This window comes from Chlorocebus sabaeus, chromosome 19 (assembly GCF_047675955.1).
Source record: "Chlorocebus sabaeus isolate Y175 chromosome 19, mChlSab1.0.hap1, whole genome shotgun sequence".
Taxonomy (NCBI): domain Eukaryota; kingdom Metazoa; phylum Chordata; class Mammalia; order Primates; family Cercopithecidae; genus Chlorocebus; species Chlorocebus sabaeus.
Window position 1 is genome coordinate 30,424,137 of NC_132922.1, and position 24,072 is coordinate 30,448,208.

Consider the following 24,072-nt stretch of genomic DNA (forward strand, 5'->3'; position numbering starts at 1 on the left):
GAGCAGAGCCTTTGTGTGGAGATCTGGCTGGCCTCCCTGGCGCCCAGCCTGTCCTGTACTGTTATGTCTGGGTTTGAGGCTGTGTGGATGGGTCTCTTCCCATAGGGGAGACAAGGCCAGCCATGTGGGTCAGAGTGAAGCATGGCGATCCCAGCTGGCTGTGCCCGGCCTTTGACTGGAGGAGTCTGAGAATGACCAGGCTTGGAGAGCTGCCCTTCCTGGGAAACAGCATGTCCCCTCTCCTACTGTAGAGTTTCTGGATGTGACCCAGAGTGTGCTGGGCCTCTGTAGCATGTGCTGGGTGTAGCCATGTGATTCAGGGTGGGAGGTGCATGGGATCATCTGCTCTGAGCCAGGTAAGGCCTGGACAGGACTGGGGCAGCCCTCGAAGAAGCCAAGTCTGATGGGAGAATAGGCACGGGTAGAGAGGGGACACAGTCACCAGCGCTGTGTGTCACCTGTTCTTGCTGCTTGGTCTGCCCTGGGAGTGAGAACAGAGGTGAAGGCTGCTGTGGACCCTCTTTGGCTTCCTGCAAGCAGGTGTTCACGTGGGGAGCAAGGCGGGTGGGGGAAAAAACTGGTCTCTGAGGTGTTGAGTGGTTTTTTGTATGTCATTGTCCTTTTTCTCTCTGCTGTCCCCAACAGCTCTGCGGTACCAGCCCATCGACCAAGGAAGTCACTCAGAGCATCCTGGTCCTACGCACCGGTGTTAAGGCCCCTGAAGTGCCAGAAAGGGCTTAGGAGTTTCTCAGAAGACTGAGCCCGGGGTGGGAGGGCACCAGAGTCACTGAGAACAGACCATTTGAAAAGTCAGGCAGAGGGATCCTGGGCCTTGAGTATGCCTGCCTGGCCTGTGGTAACCATGCCAACAGGGCCAGTGCCTCAGTAGAGCTTAGCTACTGAGCTTGACATTTGGCCAATTGCTCTCAGTGGAGGCAGGAAGGTCTTGCTTCCCCGACCCCTGTCTTTCGGTCTCCAGGATCCCTGGAGCAGCTGCAGGGTGGGTAGGGGGGTGTCTCCCAGCTGCTTGGTGAGATGAGCCTCCACCTGGCTGCCTCTGCCAGGGGAAAAGAGTAAAGACTGCAGCGGGGAGAAAAGCCAGCTGGGGCCCTTTTAGAGTCAACCCTGCTGCTCCGATTCTAATTTTCCATTCAGATTTTGCAGGCATGAGTGTGGGTCCCTGAGGGCCTGCCCTTTGAATTCTTTCGGTGAGGACTGAGCATTGCCCAGGGGCTTCTCACTGAGCCCCAGAAGCACGGCCCGAATTCACCAACTCATCCCTTTCCAGAACCTGCTGAAGCACACACCTGTTGACCACCCAGACTGCCTGCTGCTACAGGATGCCCTCCGCATCTCCCAGGACTTCTTTCTGTCATCCGTGAGGACATTGACCCCTCTGGACTGCAGTCAGAATGGACTCCCAAGGGTCAGGTGAGCTCAGGGCCCAGCAAGGCCTCACACTCAGGTTGACGAGCCCGGGGTGGACCAGATCCCCAGTTTCTTCTCTTACGGCACAGGTATCACTTTGTGCCCCTGGTCTCTGCAACCCTGATCCCCCATTCCCAGCCAAGGAGGAGTCTTTGGACCTTGGTCACACTGATTTGATTCCCTGTGGCATTTTAAGCCCTAGGCTGAGAGCTTTAAGCCCAGTATCTCAATAATTTTCCTAGGAATCCAGTGAGCCAGAAGAGGAGACAGGCCTGGACAGTCTCTCCATGTCCGCCACACAGTCTTTGAGCTGTGTCAGAGCTGGATTCTTTTCCTCGGGTGGGCTGTCTGGAGACCCCAGGCATTGTTTCCCACACCAGGGAAGTCAGCCTGTTGGTACCTCATTCTTGATCGCAGACACCTTCCTCTGGCCAGCGTGATGCCATCAGGGTGACCCAGGAGGCTGAGGGAGCAGGAGATCTCAGCCGCTGTAGATTGGCCTGCACAAGCAAGAGTCAGGGAGTGAGCCCCACAGAGGGAAAGGCTAGTACTAGAGGTGGCCAAGGCCATCCAGGTTGCTGGAGCATTTTACATGAGCTCCTGGATATCAGACAGCGGTTTCCCTGGGGGCCCTTCTATATGCAAGGTTGGGGGTTAGCCCAGTGAGGGGAAGCAACACTCAGCATTAGAGGCACAGTTCACCCCTGTGGGTCGGCAGCCTGGCCCAGATCAAAGGCTTCCTGATGGATAGAGGCTGTTAAGTGGCCCTTAGGAGTGAAGACTGCCTGGGTTCATGCTCCTGTGTTACATTTGTGAGTGACAGGCGGGTCTGGAGAGTGTCTGATGGTGCATAGGGAGCTGTTGCTGTGCAGTTGCTGGTGCCAGTTTGCAAAACCATGGAATGTCACTAGTTTGTTTTGGTCTGGGGATATCTGAAAAGTCTCTGGAAGACTTCGAGTAGCATCGGTTGCAGGTCATCTTAACTGTACACTTTCAGTACACGCACTACATATTGTAGTATACGTAGGTCACACGGTGTGTCATGGAGACAGGAAAGGCTGGGACAAATGGTCGCAGCCCCACAGAAGCCCTCCTGACTCTGAGGGTGTCTGAGGGGAAACTCTGGAAATCCACATGGAGTAGAAACCATCCGGAGCCCAGGTGAGAGGCAGCTACAGGTCATCCCAGGACACTTCTGCAGCCCCACCGAAGGCAGCCCGGGGTCTCCCGTCCCCTGGGTGTTCTTTTTATAAATATGTCCACCATACATGAATTTGGGTTTGGTTCCCTTGTTGAGTCTTGTTGTTGTGTATTTTTGTGTGAATGCCAGTACCACATTGTCTGGATCACTATAGCTCTTCTATGTCATTTGTAATCAGGGAGCATAATACATCCATGTACTTTGTATTTTCCGGTGGTGAGACTGCTAGATGACACAGTAGTTGTATTTTTAATTTGAGGAGGAACTGCCGACTATTGCTCATAGTGCTTGACCTGGGAGGCAGAGGTTGCACTGAGCCAAGATTGCGCCACTCCATTCTAGCCTGGGTAACAGAGGGAGACTGTCTCCAAAACAAAACATAGATTCTCTGTGACGGCCGGGCGCGGTGGCTCAAGCCTGTAATCCCAGCACTTTGGGAGGCCAAGACGGGCGGATCACGAGGTCAGGAGATCGAGACCATCCTGGCTAACACGGTGAAACCCCGTCTCTACTAAAAAATACAAAAAACTAGCCGGGCGTGGTGGCGGCGCCTGTAGTCCCAGCTACTCGGGAGGCTGAGGCAGGAGAATGGCGTAAACCCGGGAGGCGGAGCTTCAGTGAGCTGAGATCCGGCCACTGCACTCCAGCCTGGGCGACAGAGCCAGATTCCGTCTCAAAAACAAACAAACAAACAAACAAAAAACCACTCAATTTTACATTTTAAATGGGTTATTTATGTGGTATGTGAATTACATCTCAAGAAAGCTGTTGCATAAATTATCATACTGGTTAAGCCTAGTGGCATTAAAAAAGTATAAGTATGATGCAGCTACTCTGGAGGCTGAGGCACAAGAATCACTTGAACCTGGGAGGTGGAGGTTGCAGTGAGCCGAAATTGTGTCACTGCACTTGAGCCTGGGTGACAGAGTGAGACTCTGTCTCAAAATAAATAAATAAATAAATGAAAGTATGAATATATACACACAAGAAAAAAAGACCAAAAAAGCCCAACTGAAATATTAATAATGTTTATCTGTAGGCTGCGGGTTTTTGGATGATTTTATGTTCTTTTTGTTTTTAGATTTTCCATACTTTTTTTTTTTTTTGAGGCAGAGTCTCGTTTTTTCGCCCAGGCTGGAGTGCAGTGGCGCGATCTCGGCTCACTGCAAGCTCTGCCTCCCGGGTTCACGCCATTCTCCTGCCTCAGCCTCCCGAGTAGCTGGGACTACAGGCACTCACCACCACGCCTGGCTAATTTTTTGTATTTTTAGTAGAGATGGGGTTTCACCGTGTTAGCCAGGATGGTCTTGATCTCCTGACCTTGTGATCTACCTGCCTCAGCCTCCCAAAGTGCTGGGATTACAGGCGTGAGCCACCGTGCCCGGCGATTTTCCACACTTTCTACTGGGAACATGTGTTACTTTTATAATCAGAAAAACAAATACGGCAGTCACGTGGCATATCATAATGTTTTGGTCAACGACAGACAGCATATACAACAGTGGTCCCCTAAGGTTCTAATACCATATTTTTTTTTTTTTTTTTTGAGACAGAGTCTCGCTCTGTCGCCCAGGCTGGAGTGCAATGGCCAGATCTCAGCTCACTGCAAGCTCCGCCTCCCGGGTTCCCGCCATTCTCTTGCCTCAGCCTCCCGAGTAGCTGGGACTACAGGCGCCCGCCACCTTGCCCGGCTAGTTTTTTGTATTTTTTAGTAGAGGCGGGGTTTCACCGTGTTAGCCAGGATGGTCTCGATCTTCTGACCTCGTGATCCGCCTGTCTCGGCCTCCCAAAGTGCTGGGATTACAGGCTTGAGCCACCGTGCCCAGCCCTAATACCATATTTTTTCCATAGCTTTTCTGTGTTTAGATACACAAATCCTTACTGTACAGGTCTGTAGCCGAGGAGCAATATGCTGTACCATATGGCCTAGGTGTGCAGTAGGCTCCACTATCTAGGCTGGTCTAAGCACACTCTATGATGTTCTCCCATCAACAAAATCGCCTGATGATGCATTTCTGAGAATGTATCCTAGTCACTGCGCAATGCATACCTCTACTGAAGAGCACCGTGTGATGCAGGCTACAGCTGAGTTCTGTGCACGATGTGGTTGGAGCCCTGAGGAAGGGGAGGGCTGTGGACTGAATGGTGTCCCCCTCAATATTAGATGCTGAAGCTCTAGTCCCCAGTGTGACTGTATTTGGGGCAAGGGCCTATAAGGAGATGATGAAGATTAAGTGAGGGCGTAAGGATGGGCCTTGATCCAACAGGATTAGCGTCCTTATAAGAGACCAGAGAGCTTGGGTGCTACCTCCCCCCACCCTGTGGGAGGACATGGTGAGAAGGTGGCTGCGTGCAAGCCGGGAAGAGAGGCCTCTGGGAATTCTAGCCTCCAGAGCTGTGAGAAAATAAATGTCTGTTGTTTAAGCTGCTCTGTCGATGGTATTTTTTTATGGCACCTGGAGTTGACTAATACAGAATGATTTACCCTCCTGGGGAGAAGGGGCAGCGGGGGCAGTGGCCTCCTCTGGTTTCCGTGGCCCTCTGCAGAACTCCCTCCCTGCCTCTCCTCCTTGCGCCAAAGCACCCTTCTAAGGGCAGACCTGATCGCACTGTTCACAGGTCCCCAAAGCCCACAGAAAAGGCCCAACTCCGGACCTCATGTGTCTCATCCCACTGGAGGAGCTGCTTCTCTCTTCTCTGCTGTCTTCTCAGGAGGGAAAGTTAAGGGTCTGCTTGACCACCCTCTGGGGAGAGGCCAGAATGGGGTGCTGCATTCCAGTGATGAGCTAGGGGTAAGCCTGCATGTCTCCTCCTGTGGTTTCCCAGAAGTGAATACACAGTGGATATTCAAGAAAGTAAAGACTATCTTTAAGAATGAATGGCCAGGCGCGGTGGCTCATGCCTGTAACCCCAGCACTTTGGGAGGCCGAGGCAGGTGGATCACCTGAGGTCGGGAGTTCAAGACCAGCCTGACCAACATGGAGAAACCCTGTCTCTACTAAAAATACAAAATTAGCCAGGGTGGTGGCGGGCACCTGTAATCCCAGCTACTCGGGAGGCTGAGGCAGGAGAATCGCTTGAACCTGGGAGGCGGAGGTTGTGGTGAGCTGAGATCGCGCCATTGCACTCCAGCCTGGGCAAAAAGAGCGAAACTCTGTCTCAAAAAAAAAAAAAAAAAAAAAATGAATTAATCAGGCTGGGCATGGTGACTCACGCCTGTAATCCCAGCACTTTGGGAGGCTGAGGTGGGCAGATCACTTGAGGTCAGGAGTTTAAGACCAGTCTGACCAACATGGTGAAACCCCGTCTCTACTAAAAATACAAAAATTAGCTGAGTGTGGTGGTGGGTGCCTATAATCCTAACCACTCGGGAGGCTGAGGCAGGAGAATTGCTTGAACACAGAAGGCGGAGGTTTCACTGAGCTGAGCTCACGCCACTGCACTCCAGTCTGGGTGACAGAGCAAGACTCGGTCTCAAAAAAAAAAAAAAAAAAAGGAAGAATCAGGCTTAGCGCGCTGGCACATGCTTGTAATCCCAGAAATTTGGGAGGCTGAGATGGGAGTGTCACTTGAAGCCAGGAGTTCCAGACCAGCCTGGGCAGCATGATGAGACCCCTGGTTCTACAGAAAACGTTTAAAAAAATTAGCTGGGCATGGTGGCATGTGCCTGTCGTTCCAGCTACCTGGGATGCTGAGGTGGGAGGATCACTCGAACCTGGGAGTTTGATGCTGCAGTGAGCCATGATGGCACCACTGCACTCCAGCCTAGTTGAGAGAGTGAGAACCTGTTTTGGAAAAAAAAAAAAAAAAAAAAGACTGGAAGGATCAAACTGGGCGTGGTGATGCATGCTTGCCTGTAGGCCTAGCCTATAAGGCACCCTGAGGCAGGAGGATCATTTGAGGCTGGGAATTTGAGCCCAGTTTGAGCAACATAGTGAGATCCTGTCTAAGAAAGAAAAAAAGGAAGAATCAAATAATTGTTCCAAAGTCCTTCAAAATGAGTATTGAGTCCCAACTTGGCATTTTCCTGAGCAGGGATATGTCCCTTCTTTCTTCTTTAGTGAGGTATGCAGAATTTATCAGGCCCAGAGACGTGAATATGGGACTTCAGGCAGGGTGTGGTGGCTCATGCCTGTAATCCCAGACTCAGGAGGCCAAGGTGAGGCCAAGGTGGGAACATCACTTTAGTCCAGGAGTTTTGAGACCAGCCTGGACAACATCAGGAGATCCTTTTCTCTTCAAAAACTTAAAAAAAAAAAAAAAAGCTGGGTATGGTGGCACACACCTGTGGTCCGAGTCAGAAGGTTGAGGCTGCAGTGAGCTATGACCATACCAGTGCATTCCAGCCTGGGTACACAGCAAGACCCTGTCTCAAAATAATAATAATAATATGCTGGGTGCAGTGGCTCATTCCTGTAATCCAGCTCTTTGGGAGGCTGAAGTGGGCGAATCACTTGAGGTCAGGAGTTCTAGCCTGGCCAACATGGTAAAACCCTGTCTTTTCTAAAAATACAAAAATTAGACAGGTATGATGGTGCATGCCTGTAATCCCAGCTACTTGGGAGGCTGAGGCAGGAGAATCGCTTAAGCCCAGGAGGTGGAGGTTGCAGTGAACCAAAATTATGCCACTGCACTCCAGCCTGGACGACAGAGCAAGACTCTGTCTCAAAACAAACAAACAAACGAACAAACGAACAAAAACCCCAAAAAACCAAACCAAAACAAAAAACAAAATTATAATGTAACAATGAAAAGAAAAAGAATATGGGACTTCAGTAACATGTTTTGCATCCATGCCCAAGGGGCAATTGTTTAAAGGCATTTTATTCCTGACTAGCTTAACCCATTATCTTCCTGTTTCTGGAATTTATGATACAAAGAATAATGTATAGACAACCAATAGCTTATGTTGTTTTAATATAAATTCTTGTGGCCAGGGAAGCTGAAGTAATAGAATTGTCTGAGGCCAGGAGTTGAAGACCAGCCTCAGTGAAACCCATCTCAATTTTTTTAAAAAGAGCAATTCTTGGTAAACCACTTAGGAACTGCCTCTTCTTTTCTCATAAAAACAGCATCTCTGGCCAGGTGCAGTGGTTCACACCTGCAATCCCGGCACTTTGGGAGGCTGAAGCAGGCAGGTCACGTGAGTCCAGGGGTTTGAGACCAACCCTGACAACATGGCGAAGCCCTGTATCTACCAAAGATACAAAAAATCAACTGGGCATGGTGGCACACGCCTGTAGTCCCAGCTATATGGGAGGCTGAGGTGGGAGGATCACCTGAGCCTGAGGAGGTTCAAGGCTGCAGTGAGCCATGATCTCACCACTGCACTCCAGCCTGGGCAATGGAGTGAGACCCTATCTCAATAATAAAATAGGCTGGGCACGGTGGCTCACGCCTGTAATCCCAACATTTTGGGAGGTCGAGGAAGGTGGATCACAAGTTCAGGAGCTCGAGACCAGCCTGACCAACATGGTGAAACCCAGTCTCTACTAAAAATATAAAAATTAGCCTGGTGTAGTGGCGCATGCCTTTTCCAGCTACTCAGGAGCTTGAGACAGGAGAATCGCTTGAACCGGGGAGGCAGAGGTTGCAGTCAGCTGAGATCCTGCCACTGAGCAAGACTCTGTCTCAAATAAATAAATAAATAAAATGAAACAAAATAACATAAAAACTAACATAAAACAGCATTTTGTAACTGCTGCTAATTAATGGTGTATATTTAAAGCAACACGAATATCCGCTCCAGGGCCCAAGGTCTTAAATGTAGCAATAATAAACTTTTTTTTTTTTTTTAAGAGCTCTGTCACTCAGGCTGGAATACAGTGGCACAATCACAGCTCACTGCAGCTTTGAACTCCTGGGCCCCAGCAATCCTCCCACCTTGGCTTTCCAAAGTGCTGGGATTACAGGTGTCAGGTACCTCACTCAGCCTTCTCCCTTCTATTTACCTTCTCCCTTCTATTTTAGTTTGTTATTCTACCCTTTTAAGAGCTAGTAGAGATGGGGTTTCCCTATGTTGACCTCTCGATCTTCTGACTTTTTATTCCTCCTGCCTCGGCCTCCTATGGTGCTGGGATTATAGGCGTGAGCCACCAGGCCCGGCCCCACACAGAGACATTTTCTACCAGACACTGCCACTGTTGACCTACAACATGTAGCTCATGTACTTTGAACAGCATGTACTTTGTAGAAGTGAACAGTCCTAGAACGTGTCCACCTTGGTGTACAGCAGGCCTTAAAGCCTCACAGCACATGTGTTCTCTTTGTAGATGAAGTGTACACAGGGACCTACAGGGAGCTCTTCCACCCGGAGCAGCTGATCACTGAGAAGGAAGATGCAGCCAGTAATTACTCCAGAGGCCATTACGCCATCGGCAAGGAGACCTGGTCCTGGACCGGATCCGCAAACTGGTAAGAAGAGAAGGCTTCATGTGGACATTGTCCTGCACGGGAGAACAGGCCTTGGATGGTGAAGGGAAGGTCATTTTCGCAACACTTAGAGTAGCATCTTGAGTCTGACTGAATCTGTAATGTCTTACTATGAAGCACGCGTAGTGATTTGTGCATAGATCTGTGTTGTCTGCTTTTCTTTGCTTCAAAGTGTGATGCGCGTTCGTTATGGATGGTCTGAATCCATATCAACTCTCAGAGGCAAAGAGAAGTGGCCCTGGCTTGGTGGAGGTTGGCAGTGTGGCTCCCATGGGCATTGGCTCACGTTGTCTGGTTTCTCTCAGGCGGATCTGTGCACGGGACTGCAGGGCTTCCTCATCTTCCACAGCTTTGGGGGCGGCAGTGGCTCTGGGTTCATGTCTCTGCTCATGGAGTGGCTCTCGGTGGACTACGGGAAGAAGTCCAAGCTAGAATTTGCCATTTCCCCAGCGCCCCAGGTCTCCACAGACGTGATGGAGCCCTACAACTCCATCCTGACCACCTACATGACCCTGGAACATTCTGACTGTGCCTTCATGGTCGACGGCAAAGCCACCTATGACATGTTGGTGCAACCTGGACATCGAGTGTCCCACATACACCAAACTCAGTCATCTGATTGGGCAGATTGTGTCCTCCATCACGGCCTCCCTGTGATTCGATGGGACCCTGAATGTGGATCTGACAGAACTCCAAACCAACCTGGTGCCGTACCCCCATATCCACCTCCCCCTGGCCACCTACGCCTCGGTCATCTCAGCCAAGAAGGCCTACCACGAGCAGCTGTCCGTGGCCGAGATCACCAATGCTTGCTTCGAGCCAGCCAATCAGATGGTCGCTGTGACCCTCGCCACGGCAAGTACATGGCCTGCTGCATGTTGTACAGGGGGGATGTGGTCTCCAAAGATGTCTGCGGCTGTCGTCACCATTGAGAGCAAGTGCACCAACCAGTTTGTGGGTTGGTGTCCGACTGGATGTAAGGTAGGACTGGGTGATGGGGAGTCCTTGTGCCATCAGGAAGCAGCAGACCTGCAGAATAATGCTGCCCATGAAGGCCCGCATCCTTTGCTTGTCTGGAATTGTCAACTGCCCCTGTTCCATGGGCTAGGCTCGTGGGCATCAATCAGTGAACCAGAGTGATAACTAATTCAGTGGTGTCTTTTGAACTTCCTTTGTGAGTCATCACACTATATATCTATGGTGAACTTTTTGTGTGTTTTTAAGAATAAGGTATTTTTTGGAGGATTTTGGTGCCCCTTGCTTGGATAGCAGAATTTGTGTGGAAAAGACAGGTTGAACTTAGTAGAAATTTTATGGGCATTTTGGGGAATCATGTGGATGGTGTATGTATTTTAACTTGGGCATCGTTGTAAACTGCTCTCACTAAGTCCTACTTCATGTAAGTACGTCCACGTTGTGCTGACATATGTCATAGGTGGCTTTGTTGTTGACCGTGAAGGCACAGTCAGAATGTTTGTCTGTCGAAATTATATCCAATGTAAATGTCCTTTGGAGTGTTTGATTTAAAGAGACACTATCAAGAATCTTTTTTTTTTTTTTTGAGACGGAGTCTCGCTCTGTTGCCCAGGCTGGAGTGCAGTGACCGGATCTCAGCTCACTGTAAGCTCCGCCTCCTGGGTATTTTTACGCCATTCTCCTGCCTCAGCCTCCCCAGTGGCTGGGACTACAGGCACCCGCCACCTCGCCCAGCTAGTTTTTTTTTTTTTTGTATTTTTTAGTAGAGACGGGGTTTCACCGTGTTAGCCAGGATGGTCTTGATCTCCTGACTTCCTGATTCGCCCGTTTCGGCCTCCCAAAGTGCTGGGATTAGAGGCTTGAGCCACCGCGCCCGGCCAAGAATCTTTTTGTGATGAAAACAGCACCATCTTTATGTCTCTTTTGGGAAGCCTAGTAGTTTTGGCCTGTGTTTGCCTCAGACAGACAATCTTTCCCCACCTTCCACTGACACATGGAAGAAAGCTTGTGGTCCCCTTTCAGCTTTTCCAGGAGTCGGTGACTAAATCCTGTCGCTTCTTCCTCTGTTGGACCTGCGCGTCCTCTGCTTTGCTTTCCCTGCCTCCTCTGGCTCAGACACCCACTGCCTCTGGGGAGACCACTGCAGTCAGCTCTGACTGGGAATTCCTACTCTGGGCTTCTCTTCCTCTCCTTCATGGGTTAGCATGGCTGCTGGACTAGCCACCTAATTTTGTAAGTAAGGTTTTGTCTGACGACAGTCGCCACACCCCTTCATTGCAGATCGATTTTGCTGTCCAGCCTCAGAGTGGGGTCGGTGTGACACAGCCCATGTGCCTGTAAGGCCTAGAATTTGTATGATCTTGTCGTTTTTAGAACGGGTTTGTTGATGCCTGCTCTAGTTGACCCCATGCACCACTCAGGACGTGTCATTCCCAAGTTCTGAAACTTGGAATGTTTCCCTTTTGGTTCCCACCTTGGAATGTCACTTCCTACTCAAGCAAGCACACGGACTACTCTTGCTGCTGCGGTAGCTTCATTCAAGTGATCTTTGACCTGTCACCTTTGCATATTTCACAGCGGCTTGTTTGGTGGGACAGCATGGGGTGTGACCTTCCCCGTGGTATCACAGTTGTGTACTCAGAATCTATCTGGGTGGAAAAAGTTTACCTATGGAAGTTCATTCCTATCTTGTAAAACCCTCTGGAGTAAATAATCTATAAAGAGGACAGGCAGGGTACATTTTCAGAGGGAAGACAGTCTTCACCTGGGCACCTATCACATGTCACAGTTGCTAGGACACAGCCCTTCGGGCAGCTTGGGACCCTGCCAGGGTGGCCACCTCAAGGCTCCGTTCTCTTTATTCCTTGTCTGGAACCGTCACCCTGCCTGGCACAGAGAAGGGCTTAGTGAGGTTTGTGGGGTGAACTAAGCATTCTCCTGGTCACCTACAGTGTGTCATCTGTGTGAGGAAGAGTAGCCACCATTTCTAGGTTTGTTACAAGCTTCATGGACTGCTTTCTTCCCCTTCTCTGGCAGGTGGGCATTAACTACCAGCCCCTGACGTTGTTCCCTGGGGGAAACCTGGCCAAGTTGCAATGGGCCATGTGCATGCTAAGCAACATCACAGCCATCACCAAGGCCTGGGCCTGCGTGGACCATAAGTTTGATGTCATGTATGCCAGGCAGGCCTTGGTGCACTGGCACATGGGGGAAGGCATGGCGGAGGGGGAGTCCTCTGAGGCTCACAAGGACCCGGCAGCTCTGGGGGATTATGAAGAGGTGGGCGTGGATTCCGTGGAAGCGGAGGCTGAAGAAGGTGAAGAATAGCGAGGGGAGGGTGCGGTGGACTCTCTCCTGCCACCCCCACCATGGCTGCTTTCAAGCTGTTTGCAATTAAAGTTTCTCTACAAAACCAAGACCTCTGTGTGTTGTGCTGCTTGGCTCTGCCTACAGGAGCAGGTGGGACTCCAGAGCCTGCGTGGACAGTCAGTGGGGTCCCAGCCTGCCCTGCTGGCATGGGGTTGGGGTGTCGCATGAGTGTATGTCCTTAAGGAGCTGCCATGGAAGTAAGTGGGGTCCCAGCCTGCCCTGCTGGCATGGGGTTGGGGTGTCGCATGAGTGTATGTCCTTAAGGAGCTGCCATGGAAGTATTTGACCCAGGGTTTTCCCAAGCCAAGCGTTCAGTGGATAGGTTTCCTCAATTCTAGGAAAGCTAAGTCAGGGTTTCAACTGAATTTGCAATTTCTGGGGCTTGTCTATTAATGGGATGTGCTGGCTAAAAAGAAGAGCCTAGAAGTAGAGTGTTCAAATCTGAGGTATGTGAAAGGGGCTTGTCCATGAAATCCCTAAAGCTGTGGGTCAAATGTGTAAGGTCAGGACATTTTAGAAGGGGGAAGGAGTGTTACTGAGTTCTCCACGGTATTTGTGACCCACAGAAGGTCACAGCACACCCATCCTGACCCCCACTGCTCCATGGTAATCTGGAAGGCAGCGTTTACCCTCCAGGCACACACACAGTCACCTTGCCCCTCAGCACTGTCAACTGTCTCGGTAGAAAACCTTGCACTTCAAGTGAAGCGTGTTGACGTCTGTTTATAGAAGACCTGGGAATCCAGGAATCTTTTCTCAGAACCAAAGTCAGCTCCGGGAAGTTGACTCACGGTGAAGTGACCTGGTTAGTTCAGCTGTGGCACAACCAGGACCTGCACAAAGACCCCATTGTAAGTTTGTGCCATAATATCATCAAAAAACAGCAGAGAACGTATGACCCGGACCCTCTGCATCTCAGAAAGGCTTATTATCAACTGAAGGAGACAACATGTACCTTTGCTGGGGACAGTGGTCTGACAAGTCTCTGGCCCATCCTAGGTGCTGCCCTGCATAGGGCTCTTCCCAGGCCTGCCCCACGTGGGCAGCCTGCTAGCGCTGGGCTGGCGGGGTGTCCCCTGGCTGGATCCTTTGCGGCCGCTGCATTCCAACCGGGCCACCGCTCCCCCGAGGAAGGTGCTGCCTTTGTTTCTCCCTGAGGAGACACGAAGCACAACCAACAGGAACGGGCGAGCCTTGTAACTGCAGCAGCTACTGAACTGTGCTCCTTGAGCAACATTTGTGTCTGTACATTTCCCTCAAAGCCACTTCAAGCTGAAGGCCCTGTATCAGTCCCGAGTCCTGAGGCTCAGAACCGCCAAAGGCAGGTCATGCCCCAGAAGCCTTTGGCCAGGGGTCTATTTAGGGAAGGGTAAGCGTGGCTGGCCCATACCTGGCCTGGACAAGGAACCTGGTCTGCCCTGATGGTGCCAGCAGCAGCAGCAGCAGCAGCAGCGACTTCCCGCTTCATCCTCCAGGTGTGTTCACGCTGAACTGTACATCTGAGCTGCCTCAGACGGTGACAGGCAAGAAACACTGCAATCACCAAGTACTGGAATCGGGTTTCTTGCTTTGATTTTGGAAGCTCTCACATTGTTTCCTATCTACTCCAGTGTTCTGCAAACAGTGGTCAAGCCTCTTGCTTTTAGGTTTAACTACTGGATTTCATGACTGGGTTCCTGCCGTGGTCTGAATGCTTGACACTTCCCTTCTGACCACCAGAGGGTCTCAGATGAAGACCACCGGTTCAGATTTCCCTTGATTTGTAATTTGCTAACTCTTTTTTGTGAAGATAGGAAGATCTGCAACCACGCTTGGGCCAGAGTTTTATTTTAATGGGATGGATTTCCCTGGGCTTGGTGTTGTCGGCATCAGCAAGACTGAGAGGACCCTCCAGGGCACAAATGTGCCTGCATAGATGGCTTGCCCGTGGGGTCACAGCCCATGATGTGGAGTGCCTTGGCCAGGGCTCTCCTCTGCTCCAGCCCGTTCTGCCCCATGGGCTGTAACCAGGGCATGTGTCCCCTACTTGACTCACAGTGTTGGGTCCTCTATTTTGTCCCCCAACCTTTTCCTTTGTCCTGACCGAGAGTGTGCCCTGACTGCTCTGTGACCTGGTCAGCTGTATGTTCCCCCTGCAGACTGGAACCCTGGGGCCTTGCTTCTTACCAGACACTGATAAACATGTTGTTTGTTGCCTGAAACACTGAAAGATCTGACATGTTGCTAAGCATGTGGAAACTGGCCTCGCCCCCAGCCAAATTCCCTGCACCCTCATATAAATTCCACACCCCACCCCCACACTGCAGCATGCCTAGACAGAAACCTCCTTCCTGGCTGTCCCTCGTGAGGCCACACTGCAGCCCTGTGTGTATGGAAGTTCCCCTAACAAATGCTTTGGACTGACCACCCTGGCGTTAAGTGCTTCTGCCTTGGGAATCCTGCTAGCTCTCATCCCAACTGGCTCTCAGTCACCCAAGTGGAAGATCTGGGGCAGTCCCTTGCGGGAGCTCTCCTGCCACCACTTTTGGGGTGACACCTGCTGACGGTTCAGCCAACAGAACACCCAGCCTCAATCCTGGTTCTTCCCTGGCCTCTTACCAAGTTTAGTCAAATAGCCTGCAATGGGAAACCGCGCTCTTGGAGGAAAGATGCAACCGGGTGTTTTAGGGATCCATCAGGACATTTCTGTTTCACCATTTGTCACCTTGAACAAGTGGAGACTCCTGTGTCTGAGACGCCATGGATCTTGGCTACTCCAGAGGTCACTCCAGTTCCCTTTCCACGCCAATACTGAAAACAAAATTCTCTCCAAACCCCTGCAGGGATAAGACGGCCCTCCTTGTGAGTTTCTGGGGAGTTCTTCCTCAGAGAATGAGATCTTTGCTGCTCGGTGAGTGGTGAAGGTTATGGTGGTGTCATGCTTGGAACTCTGTCAGCTTGGCAGACTCCACTCAAGAAAGATGGAGTCAGGGTTGCCCAGAACTAAGGAGGGGCGCAGCCAGAAGCATGTGGTGGGTGAAGTTTGGCCACCTCAGTCTACCAGTGATTCGTGAAAAAGGCACAAGGCAGAGAATGGCCACCACATATTTCCTTTGGTGCAAACTGCCATTATTTCAGTCTCCACTGATCCTTCAAGGGGAAGGATCCCCTCTCCCATGAGCAGATGGGCCCCACTACCCCGCAGCAGCTCCCACAATGGGCCAGCATCCTTCTCTGAGGCCACAGGCCCTCTGCGGACCAGGCCAGACGGAGTCAGATCGTCTGTAGCCGTGGGGTTTAGGTGCCCACGTGCTCTCAGGGTGACTAACTCCCACCTCCCCACAGCACACGGCAGGGCAGACCTGGGCCTGACTCAGAGCTGGCTTCCCTTCAGCTTGGTGCCATCTGAGCTTCCTCTCTTCCCCTCAGTAATGACTCGGTCCCTTTTGGAAACAAGCATGAGAGGGAAACAGAAAGGAGGAAAGAAGTTTTTTTTTTTTTTTTTGAGATGGAGTCTTGCTCTGTCACCCAGGCTGGAGTGCAGTGGTGTGATCTTGGCTCACTGCAAGCTCCGCCTCCCAGATTCACACCATTCTTCTGCCTCAGCCTCCCAAGTAGCTGGGACTACAGGCGCCCGTCACCACACCTGGCTAAATTTTTTTTGTATTTTTAGTAGAGATGGGGTTTCACCGTGTTAGCCAGGATGGCCTCGATCTCCTGACCTTATGATCCACCCACCTCAGCCTCCCAAAGTGCTGGGATTACAGGCGTGAGCCACAGTGCCTGGCCAATAAGGGTTTTTAAATTTTTAAAAAAATTTTTTTGGTTTTTAGAGACTGAGTCTTTTTTTTTTCTGTTTTGTTTTGTTTTGTTTTGAGACGGAGTCTCGCTCTGTCACCCAGGCTGGAGTGCAGTGGCATCATCTCGGCTCACTACAAGCTCTGCCTCCGGGGTTCTCGCCATTCTCCTGCCTCAGCCTCCTGAGTAGCTGGGACTACAGGTGCCCGCCACTGCGCCCGGCTAATTTTTTTTTGTATTTTTAGTAGAGACGGGATTTCACCATGGTCTTGATCTCCTGACCCCGTGATCTGCCTGCTTTGGCCTCTCAAAGTGTTGGGATTACAGGCGTGAGCCATCGAGCCAGGCCGAGAGACTGCGTCTTGCTCTGTCACCTGAGCTGGAGTGCAGTGATGCAATCACAGTTCAGTGCAGCCTTGAAGTCATGGCCTCAAGCAGTAGCTGGGATTGCAAGCATGTGGCCACACCTGACTAATAATGCTTATCTTTAAATCTGACAGGGCTGACAAACCCTGGAAATATGAAACCAACATAACTTTAAGCTATAATGGATATTAAGAAAACAATTCTGGGAAATATGAAATAAACAGCCTTGTTGCTCACACACACACACACACACACAAGAAAGAAAAGAAAAGAAAACAATTCTAGAACCCTTCAACAATCATGTGCTCTTGGGGTTAGTGGGGAGCCCTGTTCAAGCCTCCCCACTTTATGAAGGACGAGGAGGCCCAGAAGAGAATGGCCTACAGTGTCTTGCAGTGGGAAAATCAACTTTTTTAGCTCTGCTCCCTTGGGAGGGGCTACTGAGTCAGATGGGTTGGACAGTGGGGTTGAACCAAGTGTGGCTGCAGTTGGGGTGGGAGGTTGGGGCGACTGATACCCCCAGGCCTGGTCCCTGGAGGGTCCTCCTATGAACCAAAAATAGTCAATGTCCACTGAATGTTAAAACAGACTTCACGCTGTAATCTCAGTGGTTTGGGATGCTGAGGCAGGAGGATCCCTTGAGGCCAAGAGTTCAAGACCAGTCTGGGCAAAAAAGTGAGACCTTATCTCTAAAAAAAAAAACCCCCCCCCAAAAAAAAAAAAAAAAACAAAAGCCGTGCGTGGTGGCCTGCACCTGTAGTTCCAGTTACTCAGGAGGCTGAGGTGGGAGGATCACTTGAGCCCAGGAGTTTGAGGCTGAAGTGAGCCATGATTGCACCACTGCAGGGAGGGAGGGAGGGATGGAGACTACCTCTAAAAAAAAAAAAATTAGATTAACAAAACTTAAAAATATAAAAATAAAAAAACAACAAAACCGAAAACAGCCTGGCTCATTCTCTTCAAGGTCAGTGCTCCTGCTACTCTGAAACCAGCTGGTGGCCACTCCACATTCTGTGAACCCCTAACGAAGAAAACCCCAAAATGCAGCCGCCTGTCAGCCTCCCATGATCTGGGGAATCCCTGAAACTGTGGAGTGGGCCAGACCAAGGTGGGACGTCCTCTGCCATTTACCTTTGGTGTGGCCTATGTGAGCCTGGGCAGAGCTGGTTGGGGAATGAGGATCTGTCCCTTCTTGCTCGTCCCTAAGGGTGGCCTTTCTGGTTTTGTAGTGGCAGCGCGACCTTGCGGTGACATGGGCTGACCAACATTTGTGTTAGGAAGGAAAACAGGCAGAGGTGAGGTGAGAGAACTGAGAGGGAAAGAAACCACCACTGGCCCTTCTTGAGAAGCAGCTGCAGCCAGGGCAGGCGGCATCAGCAGTGGTGTCTCACCGGCGGGGCCGGGGGCTGCACAGCAGACCCATTAGTCTGTGGCTCGCCTAATGCTCCCATCAGACAGTGCTGCTCCAGCACATTCACGACACACCTTCGGCAACCCCAAGTCAGGGGCGTGAGCCACACATGCAATTTTTTATTTTTTATTTTTATTTTTTGAGACGGAGTTTTGCTTTTGTTGTCCAGGCTGGAGTGCAATGGTGCAATCTCCACTCATCATAACCTCCGCCTCCCGGGCTCAAGTGATTCTCCTGCCTCACCCTCCCAAGTAGCTGGGACTACAGGCATGCGCCACCACACCCGGCTAATTTTGTATTTTTAGTAGAGATGGGGTTTCACCATGTTGGTCAGGCTGGTCTCAAACTCCCGACCTCAGGTGATCCACCAGCCTCAGCCTCCCAAAGTGCTGGGATTACAGGCATCAGCCAACGCCCCCAGCCACAATTTAAAATTTTCTGGTCACCACTAGAAAATTAAATTTCTAGTGAAATTCATTCAAATAATATATTTCAATTAATCTAAAATATCCAACATATTATAATTTCAACATGTAATCAGTACATAAGTTATTCATGAAATGTTGCAATCACCTTTTTTTCCCTTTTTATTTAAATAGAGATGGAATTTCACCATATTTCCTAGGCCGGTCTCAAACTCCTGGACTCAAGTGATCCACCCACCTTAGCCTCCCAAAGTGCTGAAATTACAGGTATGAGCCACTGCGCCTGGACTGCATTCACTTTTGTTCTTTTGTTTGTAGAGACTGGATCTCGCTATGTTGCCCAGGCTGGTCTTGAACTCCTGGCCTCAAGTGATCCTTCTGCCTTTGCTTCCCAGTGTTGGGATTATAGCTGTGAGCCACCATGCCCTGTATTCACTTTTGTACCAGTCCTTTGGCACCTGCTGTGCATAACACACGCAGTGCAGTGACCATGCCAGCCATATATAGCTCGTGGTTCCTGCATCAGGCAGCACAGCTCATGTGAGACTCACGACTTCCACATAGCAAACGTCATCATCTTACATGCTCTGGACAACTTTTTTTTTTTTTTTTTGAGACGGAGTTCATGGTCTGTAGCCCAGGCAGGAGTGCAGTGGTGCGAACTCGGCTCACTGCAAGCTCCGCCTCCCGGGTTCTGCCATTCTCCTGCCTCAGCCTCCCGAGTAGCTGGGACTATAAGCGCCCGCCACCATGCCCGGTTAGTTTTTCTTTTTTTGTATTTTTTTAAAATAGAGACGGGGTTTCTCTGTGTTAGCCAGGATGGTCTGGATCTCTCGACTTTGTGATCCGCCCGCCTCGGCCTCTCAAAGCGCTGGGATCACAGGCTTGAGCCACCGCGCTTGGCTCTGGACAACTTTTAAAAATGTGTAGTTTCCCTAAACTTAAAAGACCGCTTGACTGAACTTACTTTTCCCTCAATGACTCCAGACCCTCACCACGACAAGCATCACCCCCTGTTCTTCTGGGGTCTTCTGTTTCCCCCTCCCTGTGGGTATGAGTGAGCCTGTTGGTGGTGGTCCCTGCAGGCTGTCTGGATGGCTGGGGACAGGGATCCAGAGAAGCCTGGGCACCTGCTGCAGTTCACAGAGGCAGGCTTGAGTGGGCCTGGCCCACGGCCTGGAGAACTCCACACCTGAGTCCTGTGTGAAATCTATGGCCTCCATGTCCCCCAGGTGGATCACTCTGACAACCCCCCCTCATGTTCTCCAGATTCTGCCATTACTGGGACAGCTGGGGCTCCGTGTGTTCAGATGTTGCAACCTGTGGGCATCAGACAGCTCTCGGTATCCCATCTGCTGGCTCTACCTCTCACTCTGCAGCACACTCCTGGAGTGGCCCCATCTCTGCCCCACTCCCCTCCACCTTCTCCCCAAGTTCCCCTCTATCCCCACGAGGCATCCCCCCAGGGCCTCTGTGCCCTCATATCCTGGCCTTTTGCTGCCCAGCCTACAGGACAGAGCCCTCAAAGAGCAAAGACCCTGAGGGGTCCAGCATGCCAGGTCACTCCTGTCCTCGTGCTTTGGGCTTCCTCCCACTTCTCTTGGAACCCCCGTTCACTCACATGGCACCCTTGATCCTTCTGGTCCCTCTATGCGCGTGTTCCCAGCTCCACGACTCCCGCATACATCTTTTTTTTTTTTTTTTTTTTTTGAGATGGAGTCTCGCTCTGTCTCCCAGGCTGGAGTGCAGTGGCCGGATCTCACCTCACTGCAACCTCCGCCTCCCAGGTTCAAGTGATTCTCATGCCTCAGCCTCCCGAGTGGCTGGGATTATGCCACAACACCTGGCTAATTTTTGTTTGTTTGTTTGTAGAGATGGGTTTTTGCCATGTTGGCCAGGCTGGTCTCTAACTCTGGACCTCAGGCCGTCCACCCGCCTTGGTCTCCCAAAGTGCTGGGATTACAGGCTTGAGCCACCGTGCCTGGCCCCTGAATACATCTTGACTGTGTCCTGCCATCTCCCTCCTCCCGCCCTGGGCCCACCAGCACCTGGACAGCACTCTGCCTCACCCACTGCCTCCCACCACCCCAGCTCACACCTTTGGGGCCCTGTTGACCCCTCCTATCCCACCCTGTGCAACCCTTACTGCTCTCCTGCTCGGAAACCTCCTCTTGTCTCCATCACTGGTGGTTTTTCTCGCCACCTCTCACTGGACCAAGTGTGACCATCTCACTTCCCTGCCACGCCCTCTGCACTGAGAGCTGGGCCCAGCACCCAGAATTCCTGACTGAGTGGCAATATCCCCTGGAATGACAAGGACTCTGTTCCCAGTTTCTTCTTCCCCTTGCAAACCTGTCCTTCAATTGCTCATCTCAGCCTGCAGTCCGTGCACTATCCCGGTCTGTCCCTCAGCCCCTTCCCACCTTCCCTTGGGCCTGGGCGCTGGGTGGCAGTGAGGTGGGTGCTGTGGGGAGGAGCATACAGGAGGTGTGACCAGAGCCCCCTGGGCTCTCACAGGCCCCTGGCTCTGGGTCCCTGGTCTCATCACAGCTGGTGACACCTGGAAGGTGGCCCCAACTCAGGAGTGAGGCAGGCAAGGGGGCTGAGTGCTGGAGTGTGGCCAGGCGACCAGCACACAGCATCCGTGTGGTGCTGCCCAGGACGCTTGGGGAGGGCGGGAACCTCTGTTTCAGCCTCCAGACTTCCTGTTTGGAGAGGGGATAGCTTCTAACAGGCCCAGGTGTTTGTCACGCCTGGGGCTGTGCTCTCCAGCACAGCACACCACCCCTCGGCCTGCTGTCCTCCCCTGGGGTGGGGGGAGTTCTTTACAGGGCACAAGTCTCACTCACCACAGTTCACCTCTGGGGTGTGGGGTGTTGATCCTGTTCCCAGATGCCAGCCCAACTGTGGGCCATACCACGTCTCTAATAAACAGAGCCACAAATTGTGCCTTGTCGCTAAGCTGCAGGGCAGCGATGGCCTACATGGTCCTGCCCTTGCAACTCAGGTTTTCCTGCCTCCTGGGGCCAGGCACTTTCCATGGAAACAAGGGAGAGCACCAACCCCCAGAGATAAGTCAATAAAAGCCACCTGAGAAAGAACAGGCAGCAAGAGAGGCGGAGGGAATGGGGCAGGGCTAGAGAGAAAGGTGAGTGCGTGGCAGCCAGGCTGTGGGGCAGAACCCGAGAAGCTGCAGGCCGAGGGCCCGAGGAAAAAGTGGGCCTCGCAGTGGGGCTACCGTTCCTGGCAGAGAGAAAGGAGGCCTCTGGAGGTCAGAGGGAGATACAAAGAGAACAGGGCATGGGGTCAGTGAGGCCAGTGCACAGTTGCCTGGGGCCTCTCAGGGAAGGGGGACTGGGTGCCCAGGCCCTGCCCCCATGGGGGCAGCCTGCTCTCCACGCCTTCTCAGGATGCCTGTATGGGTGTCCTCATGCTTCCAGGCAGGGAGCCAGCTCTGGGCCTCCTTCCAGTGGCCTGGAGGTTCTGCTGCATTTCAGAGGGAGCCCTCAGGAGCAGAAGCAACACGTGGGAAGGATGAGCAGGGACCGAGGTTCCACCATGACAAATCTCGGCCTCAGCATCTGTTGGTCAGCCCTAGTCACCATGCTGGACAGAGGAGGCCCTTCAGGCCCCACAGGCCTCTGCCCCCTGGGAGTTCTGCCTCTGACTCCCGTCCTGCAATCCTCAGAGGGAAGCTGGCCAGGGCTGGTGAAGCCCCTGCACAGGAACCTGGGCCCAGGTGGGGTACAGGCAGGGGGTGGCGGGAAGACCTCTGCCTGCTCTGCTTCCTGGGCACTTCCCTAGAGGCTGTAATGCCACAAGACAGGGACCAAAACTGTGCTTTTTTTTTTTTTTTTTTAATTTTTAATTAAAAAAAATTTTTTTTTGAGAGGAGTCTCACTCTGTCACCCAGGCTGGAGTGTAATGGCATAATCTCTGCTCACTGCAACCTCGGCCTCCTGGGTTCAAGCAATTCTCTTGCCTCAGCCTCCAGAGTAGCTGGGATTACAAGCCTGCGCCACCACTCCCAGCTAATTTTTGTATTTTTAGTAGAGACAGGGTTTTACCATTTTGGCTATGCTGGTCTCCACCTCTTGACCTCAAATGATTCGCCGGCCTCAGCCTTCCAAAATGCTGGGATTACAGGCGTGAGCCACCAATCCTGGCTCAAAACTGTCTTTTAGAAAAACTTTTTTTTTGTGTGGGGGCCGGGGGCGGTGGCTCACTCCTGTAATCCCAGCACTTTGGGAGCCCAAGGGGAGCGGATCAGGAGGTCAAGAGATCAAGACATCCTGGCCAACATGGTAAAACCCCGTCTCTGCTAAAAATACCAAAATATTAGCTGGGCATGGTGGCGGGTGCCTGTAGTCCCAGCTACTGGGGAGGCGGAGGTTGCAGTGAGCCAAGATTGCGCCACTGCACTCCAGCCTGGCGACAGAGCGAGACTCCATCTCAACCTTCCCGCCTTGGCCTCCCAAAGTGCTGGGATTACAGGCGTGAGCCAACGCGCCTAGCACAAAGTCGTCTTTCCACAAAGTGGTCTTGATTCCTGACTTTGTAGAATGGAGGTATGAGTGAAGAGGCGGAGGAGCCAATGCCGGCCTGGAGCACCCTGGGACACGCGCTCTGCGTCCACCTGGCCTGGACGTGCCTCCTAAGGATAGCAGCGAGGCCAGGGAGCAGAGCCCACGGATGGGCCCTGCAGGGGCTCGGCTGAGACCAACAGACAGGCATGATCATTCAGGGCCAAGCCGCCGCTGTGCCGCGCCTGCCCCTCCCCGCTCTGTACCCCCTCCCTTCCTCGGCCACTGGGGCAGGGATGACCGGCCCGGCTCTGACTTAGGGTCTCAGGCACGCTCGACGTGAGCAGAGACACGGCCGCAGAGTCCTGGGGCTCGCTCGCCAACCTCTGCCAGGCACACATCTGGAAGACGGCCAGGGGGCCATGTTCAACTTCAGCAGGTCCACCAGGGTCCTGGCAGGGACAGACGCCGGGCCGGTGAGCCCTGCCCGCCTGGCGCGGACCCGGGCCCCTCCCTGAAGACCCGACAAGGGCGAGAGGATCCTCCGGACCAGCGAGCCCGGACTGACAGGGAGAGCACAGGTCGGGGCGTCGGGGGGCGGGCGGCTGCCATCCGTCCAGCTCACTTGAACACCTCGAGGTCGATGGTGCCGCCCATTGCCTGCGCCAGCTCTTACAGCTCCATCTTCTCAGCGCTCGGCGCCTTCTTCCGCCGCAGTGAGAGCTTCTGCCGGGCAGCCTCCAGCCCCGGGGCGCCGCGCGTCCCGGCCCAGGCACTGCGCCCTGCGCCGACGCTCCCACCGTACCCTCTAGCAGTTGCGCCCGCCGCCCTCTCCCTGCAGCGCCAGTGCCCGGCCACCCGGGCGGCAGTGGCTGACCGCAGGGGCCCGCTCCTTGGTGGTCAGGGCCTAGGGAGGCCCTGGCCGAGCATTGGTCATACTCGCTTAGGGGGCAGCACCCAGCCCAGTGCCAGGCATACATTGAACGCTCAGTAAAATTTGCCTGTTGCAAGAAAGCGTACAATTGTCTTATCCGCGCCAGTGTCCCACTAGTAGGCGCTCCAAGTCGGCACTAAGCGCCCTGCTTAGGCGCACGCTCACTCCTTGCTGGAGAGAAGGTGCTTGCACTTAATGGTAAGGGAAGAGGACGCCACTGCGCAGGCGCA

At 52.4% G+C, this 24,072-nt stretch overlaps 2 pseudogenes; one reads left to right on the forward strand and one right to left on the reverse strand.

Annotated features, from left to right (window-relative positions):
* LOC119623255 (tubulin alpha-3 chain-like) overlaps positions 1-12,453 on the forward strand; it is a 40,950-nt pseudogene extending 28,497 nt beyond the window's left edge.
* Positions 12,454-12,832: 379 nt separating this feature from the next.
* On the reverse strand, positions 12,833-23,979 carry LOC140709141 (mitotic-spindle organizing protein 2B-like; annotated as a pseudogene).
* Positions 23,980-24,072: the final 93 nt, after the last annotated feature.